The 22,476-nt window shown below is 45.9% G+C and overlaps 1 long non-coding RNA gene across 1 annotated transcript in view; it reads left to right on the forward strand.

Annotated features, from left to right (window-relative positions):
* Positions 1 to 12,193, forward strand: part of LOC147747511 (uncharacterized) — a 153,894-nt gene extending 141,701 nt beyond the window's left edge. Inside the window, exon 3 of the long non-coding RNA XR_015299642.1 lies at positions 12,050 to 12,193. This is a non-coding gene — a long non-coding RNA (uncharacterized LOC147747511). The remainder of the gene's footprint in view (positions 1 to 12,049) is intronic.
* Positions 12,194 to 22,476: the final 10,283 nt, after the last annotated feature.

Raw genomic sequence — 22,476 nt, forward strand, 5'->3', positions numbered from 1 at the left:
AATCTTTGGTCCTCTTCGAGACCCTCCAACCAAAATCACAGGCAAGACCAACAGTTCCAACGGATTTGGAACCTACTAAGATTCCATAAACCTTTCTCTGACAGCATCTGTTAACCATCTATCTGGTATGAAAAACAAAACTTTAAGGGAATACTAAAATAGATAATTATCACCCTTTATAAATAGTCTGTGTGGCAATATGGCTACACCTGATCTTTCCTTTTATGAATATTACCATGGCATGCTTATGAGACACATATCTCAGCTGCATTTTACCCCTGTAACATCACAAGCACAGCAGAAGATGTTAGACCTAGTTGTATGCATCTAATCTTTTTTAGGCCACATGCCAACAATAAGATCCAGAAAATTTAATTTGAAGCAGGGAATGCAACTGGTATATATGTAGATAATGTTTTTCTTTCAATGGTCCCCTTATAGGCTACAGCATAAGCTGTGCTGTACAGGTAAAGTGCAGGAGAAGTGCCATTCAGAACCGCTGCAGAAAAAGCCATGCTTCGATGTCTGACACTTGGTGGAGAAAACTGAATCCACAACCTTCCACTACAAAAGGAAAGACTCTCCCCTTAGTAAATATTGATTCCATTCTCCTATCTTTGCTAGAAAGAAGGGGAATGAAGGCTTCAATACTAACCATTTCACTCTGTGGCAGGCTGCAAATGTCCAAATGTTCAGACCCACTAAAATCGCCTGATGTTCCTAAACTCCAGCATAATATGTTGGTTAAACAGATAAGCCTTTTGGAGGAATCTGGGGGGAAACAAGGAGAGGTGTAGGAGAAAACCAGGACTGGATTTACACCTGGATTTTCCTCAGGTAGTGCAATCTGGAATTTCTACAAAAGAATGTCAGTGAATGTCAAGGAATTGGGGGAACCAGCTGCAGTTAATGAGAAGGAGAAAAGAGGTTGATGGTGGGAGTGCTGGAGGGAGAGGGGGTCCTGCAATGGATCTCTTTGTAGAGGACTTGCTCAAGAATCATCTGCAACCTGGAGGACTGTCCAACTATTTCTCGGTAGGAAGGGTCCACCCGTGTCCCTGGGGGCAGACCCCGGCCGGGTGCGCCCCCTCAGCCCATATTGGCACTTATCTTCAACTTCCGCAACCGGGACATCATCCTCCAGACGGGCAGAGCGGCCCCCCTGATCTGATTACGATGTCCTTCTTCCCGGACTATACGGCGATGGTGGCCAAACAGCGCCCGAACTTCATTGCGGTAAAACAAGAGCTAAGAAAGCGTGAACTTAAATATTCAATGATGTTCCCCGCGAAGCTAAGGGTGGAGGCGGACAGCAAGACATGGTTCTTCTCTACTCCGGAGGAAACACAAGACTGGCTTGAGGGCTGGTGTCAGGTCCCGCATCATGGCAAGCCTTGCCGCAACGTCTACCAATTAGTGACAGGATCACAGTCCCCAGGAACGGCGGAGCAGATGATGGTGACAGAAACTCAGCACAAAGAGAACTAAACAGACCTCATAGACATTGTCCCCACACACTCCAGCTTAACAAGGAGTGATTCTTCAGCCGTGATACTGTAAGGCGTTGGAGATCATTTGATTGCATTGTGGGTGTATGGTCGGATGGGGCTGTGAGCTCCTGCAGCGTCCTGCTGCAGAAGTGGGGCTCTTTGGCCGATCGCCGCTGGTTTCGCCTGCAGCCCTGTATAGATTGACGACCCTCAAAGTATCGCAAGGACTCATCAAAACTGCTGAGAGGGTAATAACTTAAAAAGATGGCCCGGGGGGGGGGGGGTCAACACATGAGTCCCCCCCCCCCACAAAGAGATTGGTCTCAGGGGGACGGTGCTCCAGTGGTTTCGTTCTTTCCTGGCAGGCCGTCGACAAACGGTCTGGGCTTCTGCCTGCTCCGCTGAGATGTCGCCATTGGGTGTCGGAGTTCCCCAGGGCTCAGTATTGAGCCCAACTCTATTTAACATCTTTATGACCCCTCTGGCGGCTCTGGCGGAGTCTTTCGGGGCCCAGATCATTTCCTACGCCGATGACACCCAGCTCCTCTTCACCTGTGAGAGGGGTGCGGATTTCGATGGAGGTAGGATCCAGGGTTGCCTTGAGGCTGTATTTCAGTGGTTCCAACATAACAGCCTCAAGTGCAACTCGGACAAATCCGAGGTCCTCTTTTTCGGGTGCAGTTCGGATCCGGACTGGAAAGTGTGGTGGCCTGAGAACATGTTTCCACCAGCAAGTTCGTCCCAGGTGGCAAAAAACCTTGGGATTAAGATCGACAACGGCCTCTCACTGCGCTCACAGATAATCGGCCTCACGGGCACCTGCTTTGGCTTGCTCCGGATGCTGCGTTAGTTCCTCCCTTTGTTATCGGAGGAACACAGGAAGATCACAGTGCAGGCGATAATTGGCTCGAGAATTGACTATTCCAACGTTCTCTATCTCGGCCTGCCAGAATATCTGCTTCAACGGTTACAGGTGGTCCAGAATTCGGCAGCACGGGCCATCTTCGGACTATCTCGCCGTGCTAGAGCCTCGGGCCTCTTGGAGGCACTGCACTGGCTTCCTGTCCGGAAGCGGATAATGTTTAAGACCTTGACTCTGGCACATAAAGCCCTGCACGCCTCCGGAGCGAAATACCTCCAAAAAAGGCTGACCTTTTACCATCCAGCCAGGTCGCTGAGGTCAGAAGCCTTGTTTCTTGCTGTAGTGCCCCGTGTTAAGAGGGCACACATTGGAGGCCGCTCCTTTAGACTGTTGGCGCCCCAGTTGTGGAATAAGCTACCAGTGACCCTGCGCAGCACTTCTAACTTGTTGGCTTTTAGGAAGGGGCTCAAAACCTGGCTTTTTACTTCTTAGTTCCCGGGCTCTGTTGGTTCCTTTTCTGTCTTTTTCAGTTTTTTTCTTGCTATGTTATAAGATTGGTGTGCAAATCAAAGCGTCGGGACACTCTCTGAGTAGCCGTACGCTATACAAAATATAGTATAACATAACATAACAAAGGTACCGGGTAATGGGACTGAGGCGCTCTGCAAAGTTGGGGTGATGGGTAGTTCCTAAACCATCTTGCAGGGAGGGGGGAGGGAGAGAGGGTTTCTCAAGGAACTTTTTGTTTCAATTGGAATGTTTGTTGTTCTATGTTCTATGGCACATCACATACTCATGCATGCTGTTCATCTATTGTCGCACAGCTATAAGCATCCTGTAGTACACTTCACCCACACTGTCTATGGCGAGGCCACCTGACCCCTCCGATTTAGCTACTACACGGCAGCAGCGCCTACCTATAATATCCTGGAATGTCAACAGTCTCTGGGATAAGCTCAAACTGGGATTGGCCCTACTATACCCAAAGCGCACAGCACCAGTGATTGTCCTGATCCAGGAGACCCACTTAACAGGAACAACCTGTAAGGCTCTCGATAGATGGGGCTTTAGATTGGCGGAACACTCGGAGTTCATGTCTGGTTCCTCATCTGAAAGCAGCACCCTGTTGTTATAAAACACACCTACACAGACAATCAGGGCCATTTTGCGGCACTGTCATGCCAATGGGAAGGTCGGGTACTCAACTTAGTTTCGGTATACATCCTCCCAGCGCTTCACTCGTTGGTGTTTCCTGCGCTTAGCGCGTTCCTGCTTCAGCTGCCACAGCGTAATTTAATCCTGGGATGTGACTTCAATGCAACACTGGATGACACCTCCGACCGCACACCCCCTTGACAACAACATCAAGCGCACACTAATTTAGCAGAATTTCTATACACTATTCGTTTGGTAGACGTCTGGCGGCTCCGCTTTCAGCAGGCACAACAATACACGTTCCATTCGGGTGCGCATAACAGCCTGTCTCGAATAAATCACATATTGATACCGGCGGGCGAAATCGGGACCTTCATGGACGTAATGCACTTGCCGAGGGGCATCTCGGATCATTCCCCCGTCAGCGCTATATATATGTGGCATACCACGACGCAGCGATGAATATTCACTATCTACCCGGGATATTTTAAATATGCAAACATTTGGAAGGGACTGGCGGACACTACTAAACTTTACTTCAGTGAAAACGCGCCCTCAGTCTCTTTCCCACTCGTCCTATGGGAAGCCTATAAAACAGTGCTCCGTGGACAGGCGCCCTCCCTTATCATGAACCACAGGATAGAAAAAGCCCAGACGGTGATGACACTCGAGCGGAAAGTAGACGACCTGGGGGGGGGGGGCCCACGGGCAAGACCCCTCCGACATGACCGTCCATCTGCTGCTCCTCAAAAAGCAGGAATACAAAGACTACTTGTGGGAGGAAGCAAAGATGCGCATCTCCGCTACTCAGCATACGGTGTACGAGGTCGGCTACAAGGCCAACAGGCTTCTGGGCTGGCTTGACAAAAACAGAAAAGGCAGACAGGTGGATTGCAGACCTTCAGCTTCCCACGGGTGAAATTAAACCAAACTCGCAAGCCATAGTTGACCTCCTAGCACGGCACCACGAACGGGTGTACACTTTGGCGCTCACAGTCACGCAAGCAGACACGGAGGACTTCCTCCGCGATATCCGGCTTCCTAAGCTGACGGAGATGAAGTCAACTGCTAGAGGCGAAACTCTCCTCATAAGAGATAGAGATTGCGATTGTTAATCTTCAGTCAGGGAAGGCCCTAGGCCCAAACGGCATACCCATAGAGTGGTACAAACTAACCGCATCAACCCTCACACCATATCTCGTGGAGATGTACGAGGCCACTCTAGAGAGAGGGGAACATCCGCTAGACCAACGTATAGCAACAACAGTGGCCATTCACAAGCCTGGCAAGCCAGCTCAAGAGTGCACCTCCTATAGACCCATATCTCTGATTAACGCCAAGACTAAGATATTGGCTAAATCCCTGGCCAATCGACTCACACCGCATCTAGCCACATTGATACACCCAGACCAATCGGGGTTCATGCCGGGTAGGAACACAGATCTAAATCTGCAGCGTCTCCACAGCATACTAGGGCGTAAACACACCATACAAGAGGATGCCATTGTCATATCCCTGGACGCCCGAATGGCCCTTGATACGGTTGAGTTGCCCTTCCTATTTGCCCTCCTCATAAAGAATTCTGTGCTTGGTTTGAATTGCTATACACCGCTCCCTTGGCGCATGTAGTAGCTAATGGACATATCTCCCGGTAGTTCCCACTGCACCGAGGCTCCAGGCAAGGCTGCCCATTGTCTCCGCTTCTCTTTGCCCTTGTGTTGGAGCCTCTGGTGGCCTGGGTGCGACAAGACCCAGTCATTCGCGGGCTCCACTGGACGGACAGCTGTGGGGATCGAATTTCCCTATACGTTGACAATGTTCTCCTCCATTTGGCCTCTCCCAGACATTCTCTATCTTGTATATTAGACATTTGTGACTTGTATGGAAGACACTCAGGGTACACAATCAACTGGACTAAATCGGTGATGTACATTTTGAAGGGGTCCCCACCGGCACTACCAGCTACATGTGCTCTAACGATCGCTGAAGATACTTTCAAATATTTAGGGATCCACATCACTCATGATCCGAGGGTCTTCTTGGCTCTAAACCTCCAGGCTCCCCTACGACGGCTGCAAAGGGACACCAAATACTGGCAATTACTCCTGTAACACTGTCAGGAAAGGCGGCACTTTTTAAGATGATGGCACTTCTAATGTTCCTATATGTCCTGCAAAATACGCTTTTCTTGGTCCCCCAGTCCTACTTCCGAGCAATTGAAGGAAAAGTCACCAAGCTCCTCTGGGATAACAAACCAGCTTGCATAGCGATAACAAAGCTGTTCCGAACCTGGTACAATGGCAGCATTGCATTCACAGGTATACAAGTGTACTACTGAGCGTCCCAATTAACTGTCATTAATCACGGGCTTCATGCCCCACACACAGACCCGGCCTAAGGCCTCAACAGACTAGAACTGGTGGAGGAGGGATTATATCAGGCACTCTACAACAAGACTCGAGCCCTGACACACCCAACGAACCACACACTACAGATATGGAACATAGTGCATAGAAAGCTGAGGTGGCAAAATAAGATCACACAAGCAACGCCCCTCTGGGTCACGGACAAATTAGGTAGGCTGGGCAAGAGCAAAGGTTTCAAACATTGGGACAACATAGGAATATCCAGGGTTGGGGATCTCTGGGTGCAGGGAAAGTTGGTCCCATTCACGCAGCTCCAGGAGCAATCTGAGACGGCACCCACAGAGCAGTTCTGTTACCGCCAGATCAAGCACGCACTGAAGGCGGCGATTCCCCCTGACACTAGCCCACCCAAGGCCTCTCTGCTAGAGGACAGACTACTAACGGATCATATGACAACAAGGGCAATCTCCATGACTTATTGGAAGACTATAAACAACATGCCTGACCCCATGCAAAAGCTCCGAGGCCAGTGGCGGGAGGAGGTGGGAGACCTAGATGACGCTGATTGGCAGGTAGCACTTGCGTCACCCAGGGAAGTTACGATCACATCCAAGCTGCGCCTTGTACAGCTCAAGATACTCCACATAATTTATTACACAAGAAACACCCTCTATAAAATAGGGAGAGCTCATACCCAACTCTGTCTATGGCAATGTGGGGCAATTGGTACCTTCTTCCACACACTCTGGCACTGCCCTGCAATAATGGCCTACTGGAAATCAGTCATGAACACCATCACAAGAGTGAGAAGGATACCAGTCCAACCAGAGCCCGGACGTTGCATTTTAAATATTTGGGAAGAAACAAATCTTAATTCCACAGCACAGATGTGAGCAACACTGGGAATGATGATTGGGAAAAGAAATATTGGCAAACATTGGGGAGGGGCTGTGGCACCATCACACTCGGAATGGTGCAAAGATTTGGAAAGGGCCATGGTTGGTGAAAAGACTGTGTATGTGCCTAGAGGTTGTCCCAAAAACTGGATTAAATTATGGAGAGGTTGGAACACTTATAGGGGGGAATATGTGAATTACCGATACTGCCTCGAGAACCGGTTTTGCCTTAATGTGAAGGACGCTAATGTATGCACTGATGTAAATGCAAGAAACACCATGCAAGAGATGTCTTAATAGCTTTGACACATGATTGTATTCTTTATGTCTATATGTATCCAACAATCGCAATGTGTATGAACAATAGCACAGTGCCACTTGTGTTCAATAAAAAAAATTAAAAAATGTACTATACAAAATTATTTAATCATCACTGAAACCATGATTGTTTGACAGTAGACACATCTAGACCACAATTGTACAGAAATAGCCTAGCCCACATACTTTTCAATCACACAGTACAATTTAATAATCCGTGGTGAGTGAAATTCCTTTTTAGACCTTCTTGAGGTGCCGTATTAAGCTTCTGATGAGCATTATTTGTACTTCAAATATAATTTCTCTTCGCCCAGCCATATTCTTTAAACATTGACTATGATCTCAAAGTTTCAGAAGGCTCCAGTTAGATGCCTTCATCAGGATGATAGATAACGTTTGGCAAGGTAATCGTTAATTTTTCATCCGAAGATGTGTCTGTAAATAAAAATTAAACTAGATTCAATTTTCATATTTAACAACTTAATCAGACATTACTTAATTTCTACCCCACCATGTATATCAAGATTATTTCTTCATGATACTATCAATTCAATTTATTGTAATTATTTTGGTTTTCAAAAATGTTCTACTCCATTAAGCATATCATCATATTTATGGCAAACTTAATTTTCAAATGATTTTAGTATCACACAATGATTTTGTATAGTATACAAATCCTCATTTCCCAAACAGGTCAATTATCTCCTCATATAGTTATCAAAACAATATTTTTCTTTCAATCATTCATCCAATTCGCACAAAAAAAAAAAAACATGTTACATTTCAGAGCTACAGTTTCCAAATTCTCTTCTAAGATATAATATTCTTTCTTGTTTTTTCTACATCATTCAATTCCATTCTCAGCACATTATGGAAATGTATATTTTTTTATCTTGCATCACATCCATATCTCCCTACTCTTTCTAAAGGTACATACCTTGAATAATTATTGGTCTGCACTCAGTACCCACTCTGTAAAAACATATTTATTTCTGCACACCACTATTGGGATGAAACAATATTAGGTTTCATTTGTATTTTCATCGAGTATGGCTCTTAATCTATTATCCCAAATATCACCCAATCTTTTTATTCATGGCGCCTTTATATATTCTGCATCACTGCATAGCCACAATGTGACTTCTGTGTTAAAATAGATTCTTCTACGTGTCTACCTCTCTCATTATCTTTTCCCCCTCATATCCCCTCACCTTCTCTTATGGTATTCCCCTCGTAACAAAGCTTATTTCATGCGACATCACTTATTTTTTTTTCTGTTGCAGGCATGCGCCTGGTCCTGTATTTCTTTAGGGGCATACATACACCACAGATTAATATTAAATCCTTACATAAGAGCTATCCCTTTCTATAAACGATTCCCCCAAAATTGTCATACATTCTCTTGCATTCTATTTTTTTGTTCCCTGCTGGTGCACATATTGGCCTCAGGCTATATATTGTTAGCGTCTCTGAAGTAGCTGCTCTAGCCAGAAATGGATACCAGGCTTCTTGTCTGCCATTACTGTCTCCAGGAATAACTATTGTCCATCATATTTAACTAGTAAGTAAATATGTAATTTTTATTTGTATAGTTAATCAAAACCTGTGCAATGCAACCAAGTTTTAAAAAAGAAATAAAATACATAAAACCACATTTAAAATAAATACATATTGAGCAGCAGTTGCGTAGTAAGGGCGCCGATTTATCAGTGTTCTGACTTGGTTGCGTAATGGAAAGTGCAAAAATGCAGAGCATACATAAGAACAATTGGTGGACTTCCTGTCGACCTGTCTGTTGAGTGTTTATGGTTTTAAGCACCTGGGCAAGGGATATAAAGTGCGGTGGTTATGAGACCAGTTTGTAAATGGTGGCTTAAAGGCCGCTTGCTTCCGTGGCGACTACAAACTCTGATGGTGGAGTGTGTTCGCTAGCTCTTGGCATTTTCTTTTCTACCAGCTCACAAAACTTTACCAGCCTGCAGTTGAGCTGTGGAACCTCTGGGTTGAAGCAAGCCAGCACTGCCTCTCTCTGCCTATCCCTCTTGAGTGGAACTGAGTTTTTAGCTGTCAGAACCATTCTCCCTTCTCAGTTTGTTGCAAATTCAGAAGTGCGGCAGGTCTTCAGTGGCTAAGCCGCATAGTTCACAGCAGTTTGAGAACTGATCCCTCTGCCATGGTGGAAGGTGCGGAGCTGAAGGGAGAATCCCCATACAATGTTTTATGAGATGTCTTTGAATAGCCTAGGCTGGGATATTTTTGAGGAGAGAGTGAGCTGTAGCCGTTGATTGCCATCCGGGCAGGACTGTGGTCTGAGAATTTGCCCTTGCCTTCTACCAGTAAGAGGCTTTTAATTGATTTGCAAACTTGCTTTTTGAAGGCTGCGTGACTGGTTGGCATATCCCAGGCCTGGGACAGCCCAGTGTTTGTGATGGATTGCTGGGGGAAATGTTTGGCATGCGATGTGCTCCGGTGCTGCAACTCTCACCATAGAAGGTGATTCAGGGTGTTAGGAGGAGCGTGCCTAATCTTATGCCAGCAGACAATGAATGCACCCTAAAAAAACACTATATACACCTACAGTCTCTCACATGTGTATGCGATGTTATGAAGAAAAGCCCTTGTTTTTCTCTCAACTCTCAAAATGTGTTATAACACAGGGGAAGGCATCCGTTAAGGATAAGACCCCTCACTCACCCGAAGGTGACATGCTTCATCATATGGGTCCTCCTTACCAGTGGGGAAAACCTAGTCACCACAGGGAGCTACTACTTCAAGGTTTTAAGGAAGGAGCTCAGAGATGTTTTGAATTTTCTATGGAGTAGGATGGTAATCCCATATGTGTGCTGTTAAGGTTGAGTGAGGTATATTGCAGCGCTGTATGAAGAAAGGGTGTAGATTAAAACTGCCTAGATAGATCACCATTAAACTTTATTCCTGTGTGCTACCTGACAGGATTAAAATGTAACAGCACAGTGGTATGGATATAAACCACTGTTAGTGATAGGTCGACATGTTTCAGCCTCTTGATCTAATTTCAGTATCAGCGGCTTTCTTCAGGACCAGATATTTATACAATGCTGCTGCAGTTTGTGTGCAATATGACAAATAAAATAAAAAAGTAATTTGTGATACACCACCAGTATTCCTGCTCAATTCGATTGCTTGTGTCAGACCATACTCTGGATATCTGTGGAAAAAAACAACAGATGCAGAGGTGGTTGTGGGAGAGAGTGAGAATGAAGGAAGGGCAATTCAAAACAATTCAAACCAATTACATCACATGTTTCACTGTGCATAGTGTTCTGTCACTATGTCACACTTAAATGTTGCCTTATATCTATTTATAAGCATTATGGACTTACCCACAATTGTTGGATAACCCAGCCTCACCTCTACCTGTCAGGTTGCTCAGGAGGGAGGCCCCGCGCTGCGGGAAGAAAAAAGACACTGTACTGATTGCTGACCACACTGTCTTTATATCTCTAAAAATCTAAACTCTCTAATGTCTGGAGGGACATTTACGCCATGGGCCGTGAAACGCGAGGTCAGTGCATACATTCAAGGCATGTTTTAAATAAACAGGATCCAAGTTATCCTAAGTTTGGAAAAGTGAGCTTAGTCCTTGTGATGAATCTAGGCTGTACTCTAGTTTAAAAGGGTTTCTCTTTTAGTTTGACCTTGTAGTAATAGTGAAGGTAGACAGAATACTGGCTAATAAGCCAGGCTATGTTTCACTACAATCTAGCTTCTGTTTTAGCCTGTGAGTCACTCTGCTTCAATGTAGAGGAGTAACCCTGCAAGCCTATATTTAACTATTAATATGCAGCCAGAGGACTGTTCAGCAACCAGACCCTACCGAGAGCAAAGTGACTCACCTGTCCGTCGGTACCTTCTCGTGGAGCAGAGCTAACCCCGGGAGGTACCGAACGGCAGGACTGCTCGTGTATATATAGTCTGATTAATTGTTCACAGCTGTGCTGAACGATGGGTCCTGACACTGGTCACCGTCTATTCTTATGCCTGCGTTGTAAAGTTGTAAATGCGCATGTGTAGCGATTCAATACTGCTTGTTTGCGCATGCGCGAGATCGTGCTTCGTGATCGCCTGTTCGTTTTATATGCGCATGTGCAATACATCGCACTATTTACTCGCGCATGCGTTTTTAAACGTGGATGACCAGCGCTACCACCTAGGATACTGTGCTCACGGGGAATACATCATAATACACAGTTATGTAGTGGGATTGACTCTTTGTCGAAATGACAGTCCATATATCTCTCCATGTATCTTTTATTTCTGGAGAGACAATCATGGAGGTAGAAGAAAGGGTGTGTTATTGTTAAGCTGTCCAAATGTAGGCATAGTCCTTTATTGATCGTAGATCAGATAAGGGATTACTAGTGGCACAATTTTCTTTATAGACACAGGCTATTCGAAGTGGTTATTGTGCCAGTAGCTGCTGCGTAAGTTGGTACCATATTAATCATGATGTCCAATGGCGTATCCCTATTATAGAAGAGAGTTACTCAAATATGTTGATTTAATATTAAGAACATCTCCTGGATAATGGGAGAAGATATAGATATCTTATCGCAAATCATGAAGGGTAATATTATCTTTGTGGTAATTATTTGCTCTCATGGAAATAAAGTTATTAATATAAGTATTATGTCTATCTGTTGTGCCAGTCAAGATACCTTGCAATTATTCAAGAAACAAGTCATAAATTGAATTAAGCATGGAACCTAGCGTTCACAGGAACAGTGCACACTGCATTTAGGTCGTTACCTGCATTTTCTTATTCTGCAAGTAATATTTCCCACTCTTTCCTTGCTGTTATCTGGCCCGACTTTTTGTTCCCAGCTTGTGGTACCACCCCCTCTTAATCTGTGTTTCATGGCTTTGATTTCTATAATGTATTATGTCGCTCGAATTAACCCCTTTGAATTGTGGCTGTTGCAGCTGGAACCAGGATATCTCTTCGACACCAACTCCAAGACTGACTAGCACAGAAGAAATTCAGATCATCGCATGTTTTGCAGACAAATGGCAGGAACAAAACAGCAGCTTCAGAAGAGAAAAGCACCCATACTCCCATCTCTAATATTCGGCACCACAGAAATAAAATGCAACCTTAAACGCTTTCAGTAGTTGTTTTTTTAGTTTCACTTATGAAAAGCATGTACAAGATGGAAGGTGGACCGAGAGTGAATTGTGGTTTTGGAAACCATCCAAGTTCTCTATGAACTGAACTTGTTTTGCCACTCGGCGCACAACATCCGTGTTCATGAAATGTGTTGCTGGCATCTCAGAAATGAATACCGTTACTTAAATCTCCGGTCTATGCTTCTTGTGCCCCAGTGCAGAGTGTGGAGGTGAATTACAATCCATGCACAAACAGCGGTACACACAGATTGGAAACTCCGCCTTTTCTAAAAAATCATTGCACCGCCACTGCTTTCCCTTGACCGATTCCGCTAGGTGAAGCCAGCTGAACTTTATTGGTGAAAAAGACAAAACATGTAGAATTTAGGGCCAGATATACGACCATTGGAATTTGCGAGTCAAAAATTGCGACTCACAATTTTCTAGTCGCAAATTCCAACCTACAACTGTGTCTGAGACACTGTTTGCGATTCCCAATGCGGTAGCAAATTGCATGCATATTAATAAGGCTGCCGCAATTAGCAACCCCATTGGTAATGGCTGGGGACAGCAGACCTCCATGTCTGGGACTGCTTTTAGATAAAGCAGTTTTTTTAAAAATGTGTTTTTTTAAATGCAGCCTGTTTTCCTTAAAAAACTTTTCAGTTTATTTTTTTAAGGGCAGGGGTCCCTGGGACCACTGCCTGCCTTAAAAAAATATTTGTGCATGAATTCACAAAGGGACCCCTTCCCGTTTGCGAGTGCTTTACCACCCTTCTGAGAAGGGTGGTAAACTGCGAGTGTTCTGCGACCCGCAATTACGGTCGCAAAACATTCTTACATGGGTGTTGGACTCGCTATTAGGAAGGGACGCCCTTGGCACACCCCTTCCTAATAGCGAGTCGCTTATCCTATTTTGCGAGTCGCTAATTGATTAGTGACTCGCAAAATAGGGTTGGTACATTGACCTGACATTTTTTGCAGCCGCTAAGGGGCTGAAATCCCCTTTGCAACCGCAAAATTCGGTTGTACATCTGGCCCTTAGTGTTTTTATAGAAATTTTGCACCTTCTACCTCATTTACATGAGAAAAACGTGGACTAAGCCATTTACAAAATGTTCCCTACCTTACCCCGGGGTTATGGTATATACCAGGGACACTAAATAGGTCACATCCTTTCCAAATTGCTTAGATTTTGGGCTGACTGAATACACGTTACAGGACGCATTCTGGTACAAATGCACCATACATTGTGACCCATTTCAAGACATTTTTTCTAAAATCAGAGTGTAGTGTAAATTTGAACAGTGGGAGTGGCACCTAACCAGAGCACAAAGGTGAATAAATCTATGCAGTAAGATAAAATTGAATAAAACCTGCCCGGTCATTACGTATGGACTCAGTTGTGTTCCTCTATGATGTGAGACACGTTGAACACGTGAAATATTAATGGTGATTTTCAAGCTATTCATACTGTACAGTCTTAATAAAGAGGCTTATGACTTATGCTATGCGCCAGTTAGCGTGTGAACTGAAATGGCACATATATACAAATGTATTACATGCAATTCTCACTCCTGAACAGCCGTGATTTGTGACCTGCACCAGAGACCAGACACGTTCTCTTCTGTCCTTCCTCCCTTGGGAGGGGGCCGTCACATATGTTCTCGCTTATTCAGTGCTGTATCTTAAAGTCTGGTCCATATTTCTGTATCTATGACCTTCCCCGTCCATCTGCACGGTCCCTCTAGTCTAGATAGAGCTACAGACCTCTGAACAGAGTGGATCATGCACATCCAGCACAACAGGTTTCTGTCTCAATGACTGTCAAGGTGCCCATAACAGCACTCGACATCATCAATTATAATATACTGCACACAAGACAGAACACTGCACAATCATCCCACACAAAACAGAACACATGACACATATCCGGCATGGTACAGCTGTGCAATGTAGTTGGCTGTCAATGCCGACCCAGCCACAGTTTCTGCTAAGAAGCAACACGAACGCACACACATCCAACACAACCTGTACACTGCACACACCTCCAGCCCAGCAGAGGTATGCCATAGTAAGGTATCACGGTGCTAACAGAAAACACCACTCAGGTTTGCCAACAGTCAAACACATCGAGCGGAACTGCTTACAACCACTCAACACTTTTCTGATATGACAGTAGAATGGTATCATTATCCCCCCAAAAACGAGAACAAATGTAGTTAACAAGTTAACATAACATACTGGCTAAACCAGGGCACAAGTCCTATAAAAAGAAGTGGGGGGGGGGGGAGCTGACCCAGTTAGGCAGTTTATACGTGACATCATAACACATGCCATTACATCACATAATGTCACGACACGTGACATTCTACGTTGCATCACAAGAAGTGATATCAGATACTAAGATCTCACGCATATGTTGATCAGGTGTATCAGGAGTTCATTTTAGTGATTTATGATATTTAAAAGGTGAGATTTTGAGTTGGGCTTATGTCAAAAAAGTGGCGCAATCTGTACGCAAAATCTAGGCCTCAACAAAGACTTTTTTATTTTAAACCCTGCCATAAAGAAATTGGCAACAAGGAAAAGCATGGTAGTATATCTGTTCTACTTAATTGATTGCAAAGTCTGCATTTCAAAATATTTTATGGGGTTAAGGCAGCAGCTGCAGAAACACTTCTATTTAAATTATTTGTGTAAATACTGAGAGACTAACCCATCCGACACCTTTACAGTGCATGTGCATATATACAGGGACTGAACAAAGTAAAAAGAATGCATCTCCTAAGCACCTGCGAATGGATAACAAACACTGAGCTTTTGTTTCTTCTCCCTTGCATTTAAGTGTGATGTTCCAGGCCGCCTCCAATCCGACACTAGATCAAAAGGAGGCCCAATGGCTCCTTAACTTTGGCACAGCTGGAGGTGGAAAGAAAAGGCCCCTCGCTGCCTGCACGTTGTTGCTGGGAATGGAAAGCAGACAACATGCAGCCACTGCTAAACTTGTCCCGGTGTCTTACATGAAACAAGTTCAAAATATTTCTGTGGGGCCCAACTTCTTGGCAGGGGGGACGTGTGAAATCACTCAACCAATCAATCAGTCAGGGAATTGTAAGCACACTACTCACCCTTGAGGGACTCAAGGCTCTGAGGGGCGTCGGAGGTGGGTCCGCAGATCTGTTTAGCCAAAGAGCCAGGTCTTGAGGGTCTTCCTGAAGGTGTTCAGGGAAGGGGGCACGTCTGATGACTGCTGCTAGCTAGTTCTAGGTCTTGGCTGCAATGTGAGAGAAGGATCTTCCGCCTGCTCTGGCTCTGTGGAAGCGTGGGGTTTCAGGCAGTGCGTGGTTGGAAGATCAGCGGTTTCTTTTGGGTACGTGGAAGTTGTTTCTGTCGTTGAGGTATTTGGGTCAGTAGTTGTGTAGGCATTTGCAGGCGTAAGTGAGGATTTTGATAGTGACTCTTTTCTTCACAGGGAGCCAGTGGAGACTTTGTAGGGGTTGACTGATGTGTTTGTATCAGGGGATGCGGAGGAAGAGTCTGGCGGCTGCGTTCTGTATTGTCTGGAGTTTGCTGAGTAGGGACTTATTGATGCCGGCATAGAGTGCGTTTCCACAGTCCAGCCTGCTGGTGATGAGTGCTTGGGTCACGGTCTTCCTTAACTCAGGGGGGATCCACTGAAGGTCTTGGAGGATGTTGAAGCAGCTAGCGGTGGCAGTGTTGGCCTGTTGATTCATGGTGAGTGATGAAAATAGTAGGTGGACGCCGTGTACACCCCCCCCCCTCACTCATGCCCTGGGCTAAACCAAATAAGCCAGAAGGAACCGTAAGCGGAACTTCAGCTGCTATACTGCTCAACAACCTATCAGTTATTTAAACGCACCTATTGTGAACGGGGATAAAACCACAAATAGGTAACCAATCTAAATATGCTCTGACGGGTACTTTAAAATTAGGGCGAGAAAGTACATTACCTCATTAGTGCAATGAGGCCCTATTGTTGGTAGAACTATGTAGAACTATGTAGATATGTCTCATAAGACAATGACAATAGCAACTCGGTTCTAATTAGCTTAGGATTTCCACAGCAAATTTTGTTTTCGATTTGCTAATAACTTTAGCACAGTTCGTTAGATCTGTAAACAAATGGGCATAAACTTGGCCTTTCCAGAGCATGTTCTTAATTTCAGATTTCGTGAAGATCTGTCAACTGGGAGAAAGTGATTCGGTGTGATCTAAAAGTAGGACTCACATTCTGTAGGAATTGTTTCTCTAGCAAACCATGCTGGACGGAGTCCCCCACACCCTGACATTACAATTAACTGTACTCTAAATAGGCCCCTTTCGTGGTTTATTCAAAATTTATAAAGTAATTTGAGAAAAGATTTTGCAGAAGAACTTTGAAAGTTTATTCTTTTTTTTTCTTTTTTGAAAACAAACCCGATTGGCATTTTCAAAGAATTACAGTCACAAAGGTGGACTGGCAACATTAGACCAGGCAGACATCAGGTCTCCTGGCTTGCAGACTCGCTCCACTCCGATACCAGCCCACCGCTCACAGCCCACGCCCCTCCAGCGCAGCTGGGAGGAAGAACTGGCTCGTCCCTGCACCGACATGGTATGGGATGCAATGCTGGCTGCAGGGTCCCAGACATGTCTCCCGTGATTCCGCCTTATACAGTACTATATCATGCACAGGGCATCTGTGACCCCAGCAAAAATAAAACGATATTTCCAATGAACGGACACTGCCTGCCCCCATTACCTGGTAGATGCCGACCTCCTGCACATGCTTTGGGGGTGCCAGCGCCTCCAGCATTCCTCGCAGAGGGACACTGCCCAGCTGTCCACCTGCACGAAATACTTGAAGCTAAACACCTGGGTGGTATGCATCCTCTGTCTCTTATCAACGGACGAAGAAAAATAAGGTCAGATCTCACTTCTTTGATGTAGGGCTAATACCAGCCAAACGCCTCCGCACTCGTCGATACAAAGCACGGGAGGCGCTGATGTTTGCGGTTTGGACACAGCCTCTTATGACTTGGGCTTAGGCGGAAAGTGTCACCTTGCAAAGGGAAGACAGTTTAGGACTACGCAAATGCCCTATAGCGATCAACTTGGATGCTGTCCTGGTGGACCTGCGGGCCGTTGATCGTTCGGCTCCTGGCATTGACTCGCCACCACAGCAGACAACCTAGTTCGCCAACTGATTCAACAGCAGCTGGGGCTGTTTGGGCTACGGACCACCTGCGCTACACAGGGTTCAGAGCTAACATCTGGATACAGTGCCTCCAAGTATGCATCTAAATCGCATAGTATGCATCAAACAGCTTTACTACGGGGCGGGCCGAGACGGGTATAGGGACTGTTTGAATAAACAGGTGAACTGAAATTACAACAAAACAATCAAGCAGGGGGGTTTATATAGCGCGTTACTCACCCGTGAGGGTCTCAAGGCGCTGGGTACGTAACTTGCCTCATTGCCTTCTGAATAACACACTGAGTAACAAAAAGGGGGCAGTTTATATCAAGGAACTGGCCATCTCCTTCAACATGTAGAAGGCATTCGACTGTCAAGTGGGGCTCTCACTTCAGATTGTCGGTGGGACAGGCTCAGCCACGGTTTTATTGCCAAGGTAAAGTGACTACATACCAGTCCATGAATCTACTGCGAAGGTTCCTCTCCGATGCCTTCACTTTGGTAAGACCGGGCTTTCTTTTCTCCCAGCTATTGATCCTACTTGCTCTGGAGCCTTTACCAGAAACTATTTGACAAAAGCAAATACTTTTTAAGGGGTGTGGACAGTAACCCGGTGTTCCATGATTTTACTAAATGCTGATAACCTTGTTATTATCAATCCCAAACTTCAGCTCCCCAACTCGATAACTCATTACCAGTTCTTAACCATTACATTCTATAGGATTAATTGGGACACGAGTCTTGTCCCATCTCTTTCCAGGAGGACCACGAGAGTTGTGATGGACGGTTTCAATTTCACATGGCATTCCTCAAACCTAATACACCTGCTAGGTATTGGTCAACAGAGGTCTACTTAACATGGCCTCTGACAATTTGCTAGCCTCCACCTCCCAATTGTGATACACAAATAATTATGCCAGATACGTCTCTTAGCAACTGTAAGGCAAGGTAGAATGTCAAGATGATTGTGGCACCACTTTACAACTTAGCTCAGCTTGCTTCACCTCCTGGTTCCCATATACACAAATAGAGGACAGATAGATTAGAGCATTTTTGGCAAATGCTAGCCTTCCAACATCAGAACACCTCTACTACTTCAAAAGTGCCAAACTTAGCAGACACAGGCTTTTATTACCTAGCGCACATTTAAACAACTGACTTATATGTCAGGTCTACCAGGCACATCGATTTGGACAGTGATTCAATGCTTTTATCTTGGGGAATAACTAGTCTTGATGTATTGTGAAAGACTTACATGACGAGCCACTGACAAACTGAGGGCCGTGTTGGATCTTCTCGGGCTGCTGCCCAAACTAGTGTGGAGTGTAGACACATGAAAAAGCCCACCATTTGGTACAATGCTGGCTTTCCAATCAAAGGTACATTTTTTTGGCCTGCCATGTTTTCCATCGGGGTTAAAAGGATGGAGGACATCCCAGGAGTGTAAGTAGCCACAACTTTCAGTCGTAAGAATAAGTTTAGCTCAGTTCTTTTTGTCTTCTTCATCTCCAATTCTCTTTCAGCCAATGGTGGGTTCAGTGAAGTAGTGGATTCAGCTATATACAACATGCTGATTATGAAGCTTTGATTGGAGACTGTAGAACTACGGGTTTAAGAATAAACACTTGCTTCAAAACTACACAAAAGAGCGTTGTTGCATTTCCACGCTAGGGATCAGAGGCGCAAAGCTCAAGTTTGCATATTTTAAGATTTTATATAACTGGTACTGCACACTGGTTGCTATGCAAAAGCTAGTTTACTTGTGAATGACCAGTGCTAAAGAGGTGGGGCTTTAAACTGCAGTTCGAAGCACATATTGTATTCATGTTCCACACTAACAATACTGGTCGAATGTGTGGCAGCTACCGAGACCAACTAGTGACGCACAAGTTACTTATCTTCGGTAACAATATATCTGTAAGAAACATAGGTTAGTTATAGAATTCTTCCCTTAGAATTACCCCCAGGCGTCAGACTGGACCTTGAAAGTTTTCGTCAGCAGTACCTCTGCGCGTCGTGTTGCCAGGATGACGTCGTAGTAGCTACTTAGACACCCCCCTGGCGCGCAGACTTCAATTCTGTACACTACTTTCCGCGTCAGAAACGCAGAGTCATGCAAGACACTGACCACTGGTGCACAAAACTAGGGCCCTGAAAGGACATCCTTAACCCTAGAAATCAGTTCGCAGAACGGGGAGGATGGGTCGGGCGGGAAGAAATCTATAGAAATCTATAACTAACCTATGTTTTACAGATATATAGTTACCAAAGCTAAGTATCTTGTGCATCTGAAAGAAACAGTTAACGATTCCTTACCTTAGAATAGATACCCCAGTAATACCAACCCCGGAGGTAGGTCTGCAAACCAAGTTTACACCAGAAAGAACTGGCGAACAGAACAGCCAAAGAAGCAGTCTCTACCGACTTGGCTGTCGAGGCAGTAGGGTCTCGTAAACTTGTGCAGCGATACCCACGTAGCTGCCCGACAGAGGTCATTAAGAGGAACTCCTCATCCCAAAGCAGTAGTGGCTGCAGTCGCCCTGGTGTTACACAAAACGACCCAACCTTTCTTGGCACCCATGTAGCCAACAAAGAGCTAGTCTTCCACCCAGAACGGTTTGGTGCGATCCAGATAAAAAGAAAGCGCACGTTTTGGGTCCAGATGGTGGAGCTTCTCTTCCTCTTTCGAAGGATGCAGAGGAGGAAAAAAGGAGGCCAAAGTGATGGTTTGCCCAATGTGAAAGGCAGTAACAAACTTGGGAAAGAAGGATGGACGAGTCCTCAGGACAACTTTGCTGGATGTACAGACAGAAAAGGATGCTCGGATGAAAGTGCCTAGAGCTCACTCACATTATGCAGATGTGATGTCCACCAGGAATGTAGTCTTAAGAGTTAAACACCTCAAAGGACAGTTGTGAAGCGGCTGAAAGGGAGCGCACATTAAATAGGTCAAGACCAGATTCAAGTCCCACTGAGGAAGAATGAAGGGAATAGGAGGAGAGTTATGCCTTTTAAGAAACTATTTACAACCGGAGACTTGGAGAGAAGGCTGATCAGAAAGCCGAAGAAAGGCAGAAATGGCCGAAAGATAGCCTTCGATAGTGCCCAGAGCAGAGTCCTGCTGGGCCACAGAGAGAAGGAATAAGAGAGCCTCAGAAAGAGGATCCACAGCCTTTGCTGCTCCCCATGCCAGAAATTTGTTCCACCGGCAGGTGTATACCGTCTTAGTAAAGGGACGCTTGTCTGCCAAGATAACATCACAAACCTCAGGAGGCAAGTCAAATGACTTGAACTGCCGCCGCTCAATCTCCACGCAAGGAGGTGGAGGCTGGACAGGTGCGGGTGGAGGACCGTCCCTTGCTGCTGCGACGGAAGATTCTTCCGAAGAGGCAGTCGGGTCAGAGGATCGATGGCCATGTTGAGCAACTCGGGACACCAGACTCTTCGTGCCCAATCCGGAGCCACCAAAATGACTTGGGCCCAGTCGTGCTTGATCTTCTTCAGCACTTAGGGCAGAAGTGGTATAGGCAGAAAGGGGTACAACAGACCGCTACGCCACTCGCGACGAAAAGCACCGCCTAGCGAGTGCCGCCTTGGGAATTGCAACACGTAGAATTGCTGACATTGCGCATTCTCTTCGGTGGCGAGTAGATTTAACCAAGGCTCTCCCCACTGTTAAAAGAGACCTTGCACCACATCACGGTAAAGACGCCATTTGTGATCAATCATGTACCTGTGGCTGAGTTAGTCCGCTTTGGCGTTCAGGGAACCTGCCAGGTGTCGAACCACCAGGGATATGCCCTGATGTTTCAGCCATGTCCGGAGGCGAAGGGCCTCCTGACAGGGTCCACGACCCCACTCTGCCCTGTTTGTTGAAGAACCACATTGCAGTGGTGTTGTCCATGAACACCTGCACTACTCTTCCCCGGACAGAGGGAAGGAATGCCTTCAGTGCAAAACAAATCGCCTGGTGCTCCAGAAGGTTGATGAGGAGCACGGACTCAGTCGGAGACCAAAGGCCTCTGATCTCCGCCACTCCCATGTGGTCGGCTCATCCCAGAAGGGATGCGTCCGTCACCACTGTGTGCTCTGGATGGGGAAGGTAGAGAGATCTGCCGTTGACCCAATCCTGGTTTGTGAGCCACCACTGCAGTTGTTGTGCAGTGCCCCCACAAAATCTGGAAGCAATCTAACAGATTCCATAGACGCTGCGCCCACTGGAACTTCAGGTCCCACTGCAGAGCTCGCATATGTCACCTTGCATAATCGACCAGCAGAATGCCAGAGGCCATGAGGCCCAGCAGCCTCCAGGTCATCCTGGCCGAAACCCGGGATAGAATCCGAAAGAGCAGAATCATAGCCCAGACATCCCAGACTGTTCGGGAGGATAAACCCGAAACCGCGTCGTGTCCAGAACCGCTCCGATAAAAAGGAGCTTCTGAGAGGGCATCAGGTGTGACTTTGGCCCTGATGGAAAACCCCAGCGAATGCAGGAGGTTGGCTGTATTTTGGAGGTGGGAGTCAACAGTCTGGGGTAAGCCTGCCTTCAACAGCCAGTTGTCGAGATGGGGGAAGACTGGAGCCCCTGATCTGCGCAGATGAGCTGCGACCACTGCCATCACTTTCGTGAACACCCCAGGGGCGCTGGAAAGGCTAAAGGGGAGCACAGTAAACTGAAAGTGCTTATGGCCTACCGGGAACCGCAGGTAATGCAGGGGTCAGCAGGACAGGGATGTGAAAATAAGCGTCCTGCAAGTCCAACGCTACCAACCGGTCTCCAGGGTCGAGGGCAGTCCAGACCGAAGCGAACATCAATAGCTTGAACTTCTTTCAGAGGAAGCGGTTGACGTTCCTGAGATCCATAATAGGACGCAGGCCCTTGTCTTCCTTGGGCACCAGAAAGTAGTGGGAATATCAACCACATGATAAAAGGATTGAGAGGAACCCCTTTCTACGGACAAGGGAAATTGGGTATTTCAAACCTAAAAAAGAACACATTTTCCCTTAGTCTACTATACAATATATTGTCATGCAATCAATAACC

Source organism: Lissotriton vulgaris, chromosome 1_1, assembly GCF_964263255.1.
Source record: "Lissotriton vulgaris chromosome 1_1, aLisVul1.2, whole genome shotgun sequence".
NCBI classification, from domain to species: domain Eukaryota; kingdom Metazoa; phylum Chordata; class Amphibia; order Caudata; family Salamandridae; genus Lissotriton; species Lissotriton vulgaris.